At 40.9% G+C, this 13,543-nt stretch overlaps 1 protein-coding gene across 2 annotated transcripts in view; it reads left to right on the top strand.

Moving 5' to 3' along the window:
• Positions 1 to 13,543, top strand: part of LOC146809929 (ketosamine-3-kinase-like) — a 308,807-nt gene that overhangs the window by 217,859 nt on the left and 77,405 nt on the right. The window lies entirely within an intron of this gene.

Genomic DNA, 13,543 nt, shown 5'->3' with positions numbered 1-13,543 from the left:
TACGAGCTGCACCTGCAGAGCAGTGTCAATGCGTGCGCTCTAATATTAACAACTAGAACGCGCTGCTTTCTTTTGACTCAAGGTCAACAACTAGAACGCTCTGCTCCTGTCTCAAGGTCGGATATTAAAAGTGCCCATAATTCATTGTAACAAGACAGCGGAAATCGATATTTTGGTGATTCGCACACCATGGTGAATGACTACTGTCAATAACTTTCGGTGATTCACACATCATTATAAACAATTGTGAACATTGGAAATAATAATTTAAAGAATTATGAGAGAACACCATGTTGGATGACTTTTGTCAAGTACTCTTGGTCATTCACACACCAGTATAAACCTTCGTGAACACTGAAAAAAATGATTTATAGTATTGTGAAAGAAATCTATGCAGCAATGCACATGTCAGAGTGCGATTGGTGATCGTCTACAATACAAGTTGAGTGGTATATATGTCAAGACATCGGTGATTCTCACACCACAGAGAACACTCGAGTTACTATCAGTAGGAAGCACATTATCATAAGAAGCACATTCTATTGGTATTTGCTGAGTGTACTTTACAAGTAATTAATTATATATACATCAAGACATTGGTGATTCGCACACCACAGCGAACATTTGTTTTTTTTCATCAGTTTCAATATGGATAGAATAAATGGATCTATACCATTTCTACCTACAATCGGTGAGCCTATTTTGGAATGGAGACAGTGGAAGGAAGGTTTAGAAGCTTATATTGAAACAATTGGGGGTTATGACTATACTGACAAACAAATCTGACCATATTAAAAGATTTTTTGGAGGAGGAGGAGGGCAGATGTATTCTTAGTCATTTGCCTTCGATAGTGGTAAAACATGGAGATGAAGATGACATTGATGTGTATGAGATGGCATTAAAAAAACTGGATAAGTATATAAAAATGGTCAATTAGGTATTGGCAAGACACAAGTTTTTAAATAGAGGTAAATTGCCCAATGAGTACAGTGATACTTTTATGAGCAATTTAGGCATATTAGCATCTAAATGTAACTATGCTTCTTTTCATGACCAAATGCTGTGTGACCAAATGGTACACAAGATAGCATATTCTAAGTTGTAGGAAAAATTATTATCAGCGAATGATTTGATGTTAGACAAAGCTATTGATATCGCTCACCGTTTTGAGGAGATAAAATTGGGTATGAAAAGATTGTCAGAAAAGCACACGGCAGAAATCCAAGTGGTAAAAAAGGCTAATGTTGATAAGAAAATAGGCAACAAGATGAAATTTAAAACTCAAAACACTTTGAATGCAGCAAGAAGGAATAGGTATGCTTTAAATGGGGTTTACCAGGATATATATCTAATGATAAAGTGTATCCTGCTATAGAACAATTGTGTAGATATTGCAGAACCAAAGGACACTCTGCTAGGATGTGTAAAAGTAGAGAGTGGGGTTAAGGTAAATATACAAAAATGGAATTTAAAAAAATCGAAGTTAAGTGTGACCCTGAAAATTGTACGGAGGAAGAATTTGTTTTGAGTATATACAAGAAAAATTAGAAAACTAAAGATGCTCCTTTTTCTATAGTTAACATAAGGCATAAAAAGATAAAGTTAATGGTAGACTCTGGTGCTTCGAATACCTTGGTAGGTGACGAATGGTTAAAGGAATTTCCTGGGGTGAGATTATCACCACTGTTATTAAATTAGTAGGTTACGGTAACAAATCAATTGAAGTATTGGGATATTTTGCTTCTCATTTGAGTTTTAAAGACAAAACCATAGAGACAAAGGTTTATGTGGCCAAAAAAGGATCTTGTTTACTAGGTTGGTCTCAGCAAAGAGACTTAATGATCACAATCGATCCTAATAATCCAGAACAAGTGCTAGGATATGATGATCTAGTTCTGCAAGTTTATGACAATATGACAGCTAATTGGGAAAAATTGGTTCCTAAAGTTTTTGCCTCACAGCTACGACTTTTGCAGAACTTTGTGCACAAAATAATTTTAAAACAAAATGTAATAGCTAAGGTGTACAAAGTTAGAAATATACCTCTAGCTAGGAGAGATGCATTAAAAGAGAAGTTAAAGAATCTATGTGACCGGGATGTTATTTAGGAGATAGAATCCTCAGAATGGTTGTCACCTGTGGTTGTTGTACACAAACCCAATGGAAAAGTCAAGTTAGGTGTTGACTTAAGAGACTTGACTGATTGTGTGTGGGTGGGCCGGCATCCTCTACCTAATATAGGTGATATGTTTGCCATGTTGAAAGGGGCAACAGTATTTTCAAAATTAGATCTGTCAAGTACATGCCACCAGATAGCACTGTATGAGGAAAGGAAACAGTACATGTCATTTATAACATCTGAAGGGGCATACAGATATAAGAGAATGCCCTTTGGACTGATCTCAGCATCTTCAGCCTTTCAAAGGGTTATACAGAGTTTACACTTTTAGCAAAATAATCTCTTACAAGAAATTATATATACATAATTGCATTGAAGATCATTCTCCGACAAATCACAATTCATAAATATAACTTGTTGCTGAGCACAAGCTATTTAAGGAGCTAAAAATTGTCCTGTGTTTGGAAATACAAAACAAGAGAATACAGAAACTCTACATAAGGTATTGAATATTTTGCAGGACAATGGTTTGACTCTTACAAAATAGAAGTGTAATTTTTTGGGGGCAATTGGTGGATTATTTGAACCACAATATTAGTAAGGATGGTGTTGCTCCCAAACAAAGTTTGGTCACTGGAAGAGAAGAAGCTCCTGAACCACAAAATAAAGACCAGCTCACGTCATGTTTTGGGTTGGCGGAATATTATGCCAAATGTATTGCTTTGTTTGGAGCAAAAACAGTCAATATGAGAAATTTGATGAAGAAAGATCAATTGTTTGAATGGGATGAGAGTTGTGTATCCAAATTCAATACCTTAAAGCATGAAATAGCTTCAACCCCTGCATTGCGACGTTTGACACAAGATGTGAGCCTATCATTGTATCGGATGCCAGTAATGTTGGCATAGGGGCAGTATTGATGCAAAACCACAAGGGTAAACTAGCTACAATCGCTTTTGCATCAAGACCATTAAGAGGTGGAGTGTGTAAGTATTCAATATTGGAAAAAGAAACCCTAGCATGCTGGTGGGGAATTGAATACTTTTGAAAATACTTGTATGGGACAAAATTCAGAGTAAGGTCAGATCATCTGCAGTTAGTAGATTTGTTTACTACAAAGGGTTGTGGTAAGGCAATACATAGGATTGTCAGATAGCAGTGCAAACTGCAAGAATTTCACTTTAGGATTGAATATATCCCTGGGGTGAAAAACATTTTAGCAGATTGTCTGTCAAAGCTATCTGTAGATTGTGAAGATGTCATGATTAAGGATAATGATATGGAGAGTTTGGTATCAATTTGTGAGGTGTCCAAGGGATGTATTCAAGAGAACCAACGGAAGGCAGCTTGTGAAATTACTGTGATATCAAAAAGGTATTGAAGTACCTGGAGTCAACTGGCCAAGGAAGAAAGATTTGGATGAGTGACTCTTGTTCGTGAATTATCTGAGCAAGATGATACTTTGATTTGTGGAGAGCAGCTAGTAGTGTCACGAAGTTTGAGACATTTGCTATTAGATTTTGCCCATGAGGGTACTCCCGGTATGAGCAGCATGAGAAGGAGGATTAGATCAGAATTTAAGTGGCCAACTGTGGATAGATGTATTGAGAGAAGAGTTAGATCATGTGTTGAGTGTCCCATCAGCCATAAATCTAAGATAACAATAAAATTTGAAAAAATGCTAATGTCAAGGCCTGCTCGAGTGAGGGAGAGACTGTCTTTAGACATTGCAGGACCTATGTCTATTGGTAAAAATCAAACGTATGCTGTAGTACTGATTGATAAGCTGTCCCAATGGCCAGAGGTCAAAATGGTACAACAGGTCACATCAAAAATGGTGATCCAATTTTTGAGTGAGATTTTTGAGAGAGAAGGATTCCCTAGTTGTTTGGTAACAGATAATGGAGTACAGCTGGTTTCAAGGAAAAGTAGGTAATTCCCGGGAAATCATGTAATTGAGTACATTCGTACATCAGTTTACTATCCACTGAGTGGGATTGTGCAAAGGTTGGTCAGAGTATTAAAAGAAGGGTTACAGCTGGCTATAATAACCAGAAAGAATTGTCATTAAACCATTAAGGAGTTATTATGGAGCTATAGGAAAACTCCTAGCATTGAAGGGATATATCTCCTTTTGAAAAAATGAGATAGCGAAAACCTCTGTGGTCTTTGAATCAGAAGTGGTAGTTAGACTTGATAGACAAAGCAAAGGGTGATGATGGACAGGTCAGACGGAGATTGTCAACAGAGAACAGGATAATGTGAAGAACAATATTAAGGAACAGGGGCTATCCATTAGGAAAAATGAGTGGGTGCAAGTGAAAAAAAGGGAGGATGGTGGGGTCTGGAGAATCAAGATGCCGATGAAGGTAGTCAGAGTAGGTAATCAGGTAATAGAGTTACCAGATAGAAATGTTTGGAATATAAGCAAAATTGTGAAGGTTCCCAGATGGTTATGGCCAGATGATTACCAGAATTCAAAGTGTATGCAGGAAAATAAAAATTGGTGTAGTATAATGGGTGGATACGAGAATAACATCAATTGTCGAGGAAACTAGGAAGTTGGGATGCAAATTAGAAAAAATAACTGTTTGGTGTAAGGATTATTTTATGGGATAACTATGGCTAAGGATAGAATAGAACATGAGCTGGAAGTGAAACAAACGATGTAGTTTAATTTACAGAAAACATTAACAAAGGGAGGGAGTTAAGAGGAATATCGGTAGAATCTTCCTCCTGTCAAGCTTTTCATAAACAATGTGATTCTACCCTGTAGTAGTGAAAATTATTTTTAATTTATAATTTTTCAGTGAACAAAAAAGTGCTCAATGAAGTGTCATGGGAAGGCACTAAGTGTTTTTAAAATACCCCTCACACACTATGAATCCCATGGTGTCATGCTTCATCATAGGGGTCTTCCCGTCCCTCTACGGGGCGGGGCGTGCTGCGACCAGTAAGTATGTGGGAGCACTGTTTTTTGTAAAGGAATAGGCTATGTGTATTGTGAGGGTGAGAGTGGTAGGGTTAGTGAATAGTTACAAAAAAGATTAAAAATTCTCTGGCTAGTGGAAAAAACAAATGTATTCAATTCCCTTGCTGAGAATATTAAAAAAGGGGGGTTATGTAGGGGGTGTACCTTAATCTGATACTCCCTACTGGGTCAACATGTTTCGTAAGCAGTCCCCACTGCTTTACTCATCAGGACCTAAATATGTCCCTACTACACAAAATGTTTTTTTTTAGATTAAATGAATTGTATGCCTATTACTCAAAAATCAAACTTCAAAACTTCAAAAATTATGCAAGTTTGGAGAAGGTTTGTAAGGGTACAGTGACCTTTGTCGTTTTGAAATAACACATTTTCGGTATATTGTTAGGAATAGTTATCCTGCTTCATGAGCTTGCACCGGGGAAAAGGGAGCCTTGTAATAGTCCAGGCTGAAGGTCTCTCCTCACCTCTGTCTGCCACCGTGCTGCTCTGTGTAGTTTAATTTAGACATGTTGATTTGGTAAGGAATATATGTTAAACAACATATGAATGTACATAGGAAACTGTTGTATTAGATAAGAAATTGTTTATTATATATTTTGTTTGTGTTTGATGAAGGGGAATGTGTCACATCCTGGCCTATCTAGTTGGATGGAATCTGGAATACTTCATATGGCCAAATTCCATACAACAACTGTTGATTCAGGCTCCATCTTTAGTCAAGATGGTTCCTATTGAAGAAAATAAACTATGTTTTAAGCCTTCCATGCGTGATGATACTTATGCCTTTGAGCTTGGAGGCGGAGCCTAATTTCCCGACAGACATCAAAGGAAGAAAGCTTCATCTAGAAATGCCACATTCAACCAGACTAAAAGACAGCTAATCACTGGACCCCACATGCAAGAATAACAACTAGCATTGGCATAGCCAATAGGTCTCGCCTTTGGGACCTTTTAAGTGTTTAGCCATACAACAGTTGCATAACTAAATACTTATAAGGTCCCAAAAGCGAGAGCTATTGGCTATGCCAAGCGGCCGTGCGGCCGCAAAAGTGAAAGTAATCGCGATCAAACATCAAAGCAGCCGTGCGGCCGCGAAAGTGAAAGTAATCGCGGTAAAGCGCGGCGCGCGCGCCCGCGCACATGCACTGTGGCTCCAGGCTGGCCTGGTAGCACTTTTTGGAGCCCTCTCAATAAGTCTCGCCAGATCAGCGCACGCGCTGGGTCAGGTGAGACCTAAAAACAAAGAAAATGGACTACAACGAAGAAAATAAAAGGAGTCCTTAAGACACAGGAGATGACTTCTGTTGTTTAGCAAAGTTATTGAGTATTAGCATCTCTTGAAGAAGTATCTCTCAGACACTTTATTTATTTTGTTTAGTACTCATATTTGTTTGCGGAAAGCTCACATTTTATCAAACACGGCCATGCAAATACTGTCATCACCCCCTATGTTTTCACAAACAGCCGGGGAACCATCAATGGGTTGGGAGGATTAGCAAGAAGCCTTCGAAATAGACCTAGAAACAATTAGAGATCAAGTTTTCATAGCAAAATTGCCATGCTGAAATATAGTCTAGGTGTTCAATGTAGGAAAATCTTAAATACACTACCAGAAACACATACACCAGTGAGAGAAAATGACATCTTAGACATGGATGAAGACTCCGAAGATGAATATGAGACATCCGTGTAAGCATTGGAGGAGAATATTGAGAAAAAGAATACTTTGGTAGACACACATTTTTAACTAGAGCATAATTACCTGAATAATAAATTGAACAATATGTTGCCATTTTGCATACTCTGGCAACATCCTGCAAGTTCAGGAACCTTTCAAGAAGAAATTATACTTGAAAAGGCAATTTAAAGATATAAGCGAAATTACTGGATCTGAAGTAACCATTGTCAGATAAATCCATCTGCATTGCAAGAAAAATGGAAAACACATTTCCCTATATATATATATATATATATATATATATATATATATATATATATATATATATATATCACTGAAAATACCATAGGTTTCAGGGGCGTTATTGTTTTTTATTTTTATATATATATATATTTTTTTTTTTTTCAAAAACCCAGGGGCGTTATAGTTAGCTGGACTTTTCACTCGTACAAAACCATTAAAATTCCCCCGTTATAGTTAGTTCAGCTAACTATAACTCGTGCGCCCGCAATGCACTGCTGATGACGTCACATATTACATCACTCATGACATGGTCAGTGACATCACTGATGACATCACTGATGACATCTCAAATGACATCACTGATGACATCATCCAGTGAATGTGTGTTTTTCTGAAAATTACATATGTTTTATATATGTATATCTCAAGGTCGATGGAAGAATACATGGGTATATAAGTGTCTAAATGGATGATTTGTTTTTGAAAAATTGATTGTATAACTGACTGATTAAGTGTATCTTAGTGAATACATGGCTTAGTGAGTAATGTTTAAATATTTAAATATCTGTATCAGTCTCTCACTTTGTGTATAAGTGGCTGCATGGGTTGGTGAGTAGCTACATGAGTGTCTATATAGGTTATTAGTTGGTTTTTTTAGTATCAGTATGAGTGTCTGAGTGTCTGTATGGTTCGGTGGGGGTATTACGTAGTGCATAGGTGCATGAATGGGTGACTCACTGTTTGTATGTGTTGAAGACAGCATGTGTGCAGTACTGTATGGGTGGATGAGTGTATGCATGGGTGTGTTAGTGAGTGAATGACTGTCTCAATAGTGTTTTTATGAGTAACTACATATGTTTTAAACTAGTATATGTGACTATTGGTGTATATAAGTGAGTATATGTGAGAGTGAGAGATTGGAAGAGTTCCTGTATGAATAAGTATGTGTTTCTATAAGTGATTGCTTAAAAGACTAAGTATGTGTAAGTTTCTGTAGAAGTAAGTGTGGTGGTGTGTGTATAACTGTATATGCAAGTAAATGGATGTTTGATTCTTTATTAGCATGAGTGACTATGTGTGTGAGTAACTCTATGGATGAGTGGCGTTGTGTAACAGGACGTATAGGTGTATGAGTACATATGATGAGTGAGTACATGTATGAGTGACTGTATAGGACTGTTGGTGAATGAGTGGATGTGTATGTGGATCTTAGAATTACTGAATAGGCTGTTGTAACTGGTATTGGTATCTCCATTGTTTTGAAAATTTTAGTTTCTATTTTTGAATGTGTGTATCAAAGGTTATATTAGGGGGAGAGGAGGTCTGCCCCTCTATCACAAGGATGATGTCATCAGTGATGTCATTTGAGATGTCATCAGTGATGTCATGAGTGATGTCACTGACCATGTCATGAGTGATGTAATATGTGACGTCATCAGCAGTGCATTGCGGGCGCGCGAGTTATAGTTAGCTGAACTAACTATAACGGGGGAATTTTAATGGTTTTGTACGAGTGAAAAGTCCAGCTAACTATAACGCCCCTGAAACCTATGGTTTTTTCAGTGAATTTCTAAGGTTTTTTAAATGCTAATTCCTAACTATAACGTGCCTGAAACCTATGGTTTTTTCAGTGAATTTCAAAGGTTTTTTAAATGCTAATTTCTAACTATGCCTACAGAGATAGGACATGTGAAGAAAGAAGAAAAAATGCACAGAAAGAAAAAAAAGAAATGCAGAAAGAAGCAACAGAAGTCCTCAAAGACGAAGAAAAGTGCAGGAAGAAGGATAATGTGCAGAAAGAACAAACAGCAGAGCTGAAAGAAGCCTTGTTGCAAAATCATCCTGTACCCTCAACTTTTTCAGACGGATACTGGTGGTAACTGAGTCTGACTAACCAGTCCTCGAGCCAGTGCTATGTTAAAAGACACTCAGAATACAGTGAAAACACCTACATACACTAGGGCACACTATGCGTTGGGGTCCCCCTGTGATTAGCATGACCTCCTCTGTAAGCCCCTAGTATATAATAGGGCAGGGGATTAAAACTACCTCTTAAAACGCACCACAGGGCGTGTTTGCACACGTCACCTCAGGCCCCGTCCCCTCCCTTCCCCACTGTGTAAACACGCCCTGTGGCTGTTTTAAGTTGGGAGATTAAGTCCCCTTGAATCCTGAGAGTCCCTAGGATCCAACTAGCCCACTAGGTACCTCCAGTAAGTGCCACAGAGCTGCGTTGCATAGAGGTGTAAAAAGGGGCGTGGCCACAGAACACCTGTCTGCAACGCAGCTCCCTGGCGCATACTGGAGATACCTGTTGGGCTAGTTGGCACTCAGTATTGAAGGGGAATTCATTCCCCAACTTACAACTGGCCAGGGGGCGCGTTTGCAGAGTGCTGCAAGGAGGGGTGTGGCCTCCGGTGCGATGCCTGTCTTTTATTTATTTTATTTTTTTAAGAAGAATGCTGTGTGGCCCCCATTCTTTTTCTAATGTATTGGCCCTGGGGACCCCATCCCCCAGGGACTGCACCCTAATTTTTTTTGTTGAAAAAAATAAATTTGGAAGGGGGCCTTGATCGGCCCCAGGGACCCCAACCCCCGGGTCATGGCCTGTTTTTTTTTTATTATTCTTTAGGAGGGGGCTGCGTTGCCCCCCTCCTCAGGCCACTTATGGGCCCCGGGGACCCCATCCCCCTGGGCCGGCCTTTGTTTTTTATTATTTTAAAAAATATATATATTTATAGAAACACCTAGGACATGTTGGACAAACCGTATGTACCTATCACCATGACGATTTGCGTGATTTTCATTAAAAGGTGACAATGCATACAATGAATCCACGTGAAATGTATTTACACGGCTAGTGAAGCTCTGACGTGTCTGATACCCTACCGTGCCTAATCCCGGCGCCCCCGCCGGTGGGTACCCTCCAAGTAGACACCCTTGTTGTTTATTTATAAAAGCATGGGTAGCTATTGACGGGCACATTTAATACACACGCACACCAATCCATTCAAAGGGGATTCGACAAAAATTCGACCAAACTATGCAAGAAACCCCCTTCACGGTTAATAAAACACACATCCACCGCCGAATGTGTAATACTTTTTATTTTACTCTCTAGAAAGGAGACGAACCTCACTTGAGAGTCACAGCGCGCTCCTGGCTGAGCCCAATGCTGTGTTACACCCACCAGTGCCCGCCGAGTGCCACACACCTCTGGTTTGTATTCCACCAGCTAATGTGTATGTGTAGTAATCAGGTCCACTCAGTTGTGATGATTTAAGTAGGTTTATTAGAAGATGGTACAAGATCACATGTAGATAAAAAGAGGACCAGATGAGGATCTGTTCAGGTCCAGAGGGAGACCAGTACAAGACCCCACCAGGAGCAGCCAGCAGGCAGCTCAGCCCAGTCAACTGTGACTTCTCTGACAGATCCCCAACATTCTGACAGCATCATCACCTTAACATTCCACTTGTGGTAGAATAGCATTGTATTAACATTAGCAGGATATAACATATCCCCCTTTGTTAGACCCAGCCCTCGTAGCATAGTCAGACCTGACCCCTGCACCTCACACCAGCCCCCGAGCCCACGGCCTAGCCGATCCTTCCCACCAGAACACACACACCCGACCCGGACTTCCCCGTCCGTGGCCTTCCTCCCTTCGGCCACACCGGGCCCGCGTGCCCACTTCATGCACCAAGATGGCCGCACGGCCCCAGCGCGACCCTGGCCTAGAGGCGCCACTCCGGCTGGAGGACATCGCGCTCCCTTGGTATGAGAAAGGGAGGAGCAGTTTCCATCACACCTCTGCGCTTCCCTGGGAAGGTGGGTTTCGATCGACCCGCCGGTCTCCCTGAGGGCTGGCTCCACGCCTGCTGGGTGTCTGGGACTCCTCCCGACCCGGCCCTGAAAGGATCAAAGGACAATGGCAGGAAACCCCAACAAGCGACCCCCAGGTGACAAGACCCCTGCCTGCACAGACTCCGGACATCAAAGAGGGGTCGCCCTATAACAAGGGGTGCTCTGGGACTGTCCGGCAGATTCGCCTTGGAAACACCTGAGCCCTGCTGAGTGACTCGCGGCTCACTGAAGATCGTAAGACCTCCGAACTTGTGCTTGAGCCCTGCTGAGTGACTCGCGGCTCCCTGAAGATCGTAAGACCTCCGAACTCGTGCTTGAGCCTTGCTGAGTGACTCGCGGCTCCCTGAAGATCGTAAGACCTCCGAACTTGCACCTGAGCCCTGCTGAGTGACTCGCGGCTCCCACAGACTCTCTTGGTCCCGCCGGACCCCACGACGACAAGCATATCCCCCAGCTCGAGGATTGTGAGCTGTGCGCCGGGTACGCTCCTGCATCTGATCCATATCCCCAAAGACTGTCCCGCTACCTCCTACCCCCCTCCAAGACTTTGTGAGCCCGCGCTCCACTTGTACATATTTGCCTTGCTAATCATAGAGATCCTACAACTCCGATCTGATAAAGATTTATTCTTAAGAACTCTCGGTGTGGTGTCTCTTTGTCGTGTGGTGCCGAGTGTACGATCCTAGATACGAGATTTCTCCCCCTGAGGAGTCTCCCGCCAGTGCCCGGCTACAATACCTCGAGGGTGGGTCTCAGGACAGTCTGGGCCCCCTCCGGGCCCCTCTGAGCCCACTTTCTAACACCCTTTCTCCTACGGAAAACAAAAAGCTAGAAACTGAAAAGAAAAACCTGAGAAAGTGAAAGCAAAGTGATTATACAAAAACAAGGAGAACAACGATCATGAGAAAAGCAGTGTGAGAACAACCATAGAGAAAAGCAAACAGAGAGAAATTAAGAAACAGAGAAGAATCAAACAGAAGAATCAAACATAGTGAAAGCAAAGTGATTATACAAAAACAAGGAGAACAACGATCATGAGAAAAGCAGTGTGAGAACAACCATAGAGAAAAGCAAACAGAGAGAAATTAAGAAACAGAGAAGAATCAAACAGAAGAATCAAACATAGAAACCATCCTCCCTTCTTACACAATGAAATCCCTATAAAAGGGTAGAATTGACAGTGTTTGGGTGGGAACCCACACTTATGCAAAAGGACTGAAACCTTTGCATGGGTGACCCTGAAGACAGGTACACTTGAAAACTTACGGGTAAGAACCCGCAACTAGACTAATGTGAAAAGACTAATCTTCGCATAAACACACACCTTGTAGACAGGTACATTAGAAACCGTACGGGTAGGAACCCGCAAATTGATTAATGCGAAAGGACTGTAACCTTTGCATAGACGCACCTTGTAGACAGGTAAACAGGCTAAGAGTACTAAAATAATGCATGAACAGCGACATAGCAGTATGCATAAAATTAGAAATAAACAAACATTGTTACCTTATGAAAAAACTCCTAGCTTTAGTAAATCAGGTGTATACAGAGATAACCTTGCTGCCAACGTAGATGATACTGTGTGCGAGAAAATGTTACCAAAAAAACATGTACAAGTAAACATTTGAATCCCAACAAACTGCACCATAAAAGAAGTATAATGTTAAAGTCACTGGTGTGCCTGTCACCGAAATAACAGACAATCGTGGGACAGATCGTGACACTTCATGAAGACATGTTCACACAGTCATAGACTCCATTTGCGCTGCTGAAAACAAAACAGACCAATGAGTGTTCAAACTGAAAATTAGAAAATGCTGCTGCACATGAGATAGATGGCCACTAGATGGCATGGTAGTATTAGGACCGAATTGAAAATAACAACCCACAATATTGGGCAAACCGAAACTGCACTCGAGTCATCAAGAAAAAAAAAACACTGTATATGACGTGAAAACATCGTCGCTCAGACAAACCTTCCCAACAGTGTTCAGAAAGTTCATGGAAAGACCGTCACAACAACACTATCAGAAATTGGTAGACAAAGTGTGATAGATCCATATGCCGATGTAGAATAATCTTAAAAATACCTCGTAGATGAACATGACGCTTCTTCAACCTCACACGCATTTGTGTTGCAAATGCGCACATCGTTTTAAAACACTTGTCTCCTACTAACTAAAAGATGGAGGCACGCACGGTGACGCCGCGCCGGATGGCTCCTGGCATAACCGTGCAGTGAATTATACTGGCAGCAGTGTTGATTCGAAGAAAGCATCACGTTACAGAGTCTCCAAAGACTGGAGGAGAAGACGAGGAGAAAACGCTCGTGAGGCCTCATGCAAAAGGTATGGCTCGCGCTGGTGAGAGCCTGTAGAGAAATGACCGTTATTTTTAAGTATCTATGGCACAGATAGCGTGATCATCAACTGTACCCCATGTAGAAAGTAAAAGAAGACTCACAACTTAGGAGCATAAAGATGAATGAGGGGTCCATGTGTGAAGGTGAAAACAGTCCCAAAAGGTGCCATTTTAAAAGCTGCTGGTGACACAATAGATCGAAGAGGCAAAATAGCAACACCTCACTTCATGCCTTAAAAATAACACAGTATATAATTACCGCTGTGAACATAGACAAAGATG

This window comes from Triturus cristatus, chromosome 7 (assembly GCF_964204655.1).
Source record: "Triturus cristatus chromosome 7, aTriCri1.1, whole genome shotgun sequence".
Lineage (NCBI taxonomy): Eukaryota > Metazoa > Chordata > Amphibia > Caudata > Salamandridae > Triturus > Triturus cristatus.
The sequence above is the reverse complement of the archived record's forward strand: the minus strand, read 5'-3'. Positions and strand labels throughout refer to the sequence as shown.